The 892-nt window shown below is 41.0% G+C and overlaps 1 non-coding gene across 1 annotated transcript; it reads left to right on the top strand.

Moving 5' to 3' along the window:
• The first annotated feature begins 575 nt into the window (after positions 1-575).
• LOC113896696 lies at positions 576-682 on the top strand. The gene has a single exon (XR_003512075.1). It is a non-coding gene; the product is annotated as a U6 spliceosomal RNA (small nuclear RNA).
• Positions 683-892: the final 210 nt, after the last annotated feature.

Here is an 892-nt window from a genome sequence, read left to right as displayed (position 1 = left end):
ATAAGTTAAATAAGCAGGGTGACAATATACAGCCTTGATGTATTCCTTTTCCTATTTGGAACCAGTCTGTTGTTCCATGTCCAGTTCTAACTGTTGCTTCCTGACCTGCATATAGGTTAAAATCTTTTAGGGTCCTGAAATTTGTCCATTCTACTTTGTGTCTGTAAAGGGATGTGATTAGCCTGACTTTTTGCGACCCATGGACTATATAGCCTGCCAGGCTCCTCGGTTCATGGGATTCTCCAGGCAAGAATACTGGAATAAGTTGTCTTGCCCTCTTCCAGTGGATCTTCCCAACTCAGGGATAGAACCCAGATTTCCCACATTGCAGGTGGATTCTTTACCCTCTGAGCCACCAGGGAATACCTATAAAGGGATGGACCAGATCAAAATGAATTTGGCACTATGAGGAAGTCCTGGACTCAGAATCTTAAGCTTACAGCCCCAGCTCTTCTTCATCTTGGGGATCTTTTAATCTCTCTCTGCCTTTGTAAAAAAATAAAACTCCTGATTGGAAATATCTGGTCACTTGGGTCTCCACAAGAAGTCAATTGGTTTATTTACAAGCAAGAGCTGTGCTCACTTTGGCAGCACATATACTAACATTAGAACAATACAGGCAAGGTCAGCATGGCCCCTGCGCGAGGATGACATGCAAATTCATGAAGCGTTCCATATTAAAAAAAAAAAGGAAGAATTATTTACATCTTTATTATCTTTCAAAAGAGCGGATTTCACATTTCATCATCAGTTAAGTCTAGAGACCTAGTGCTTTTCACTTCTCTTCTTTTCACAGCTATTTGTAAGGCCTCCTCAGACAGACATTTTGCCTTTTTGCATTTCTATTTCTTGGGAATGGTCTTGATCCCTGTCTCCTGTACAATGTCACAAA

The sequence above is a fragment of the Bos indicus x Bos taurus genome, chromosome 7 (genome assembly GCF_003369695.1).
Source record: "Bos indicus x Bos taurus breed Angus x Brahman F1 hybrid chromosome 7, Bos_hybrid_MaternalHap_v2.0, whole genome shotgun sequence".
NCBI lineage: Eukaryota > Metazoa > Chordata > Mammalia > Artiodactyla > Bovidae > Bos > Bos indicus x Bos taurus.
Note: the sequence above shows the minus strand (reverse complement) of the source record. Positions and strands in the feature narration are given on the sequence as shown.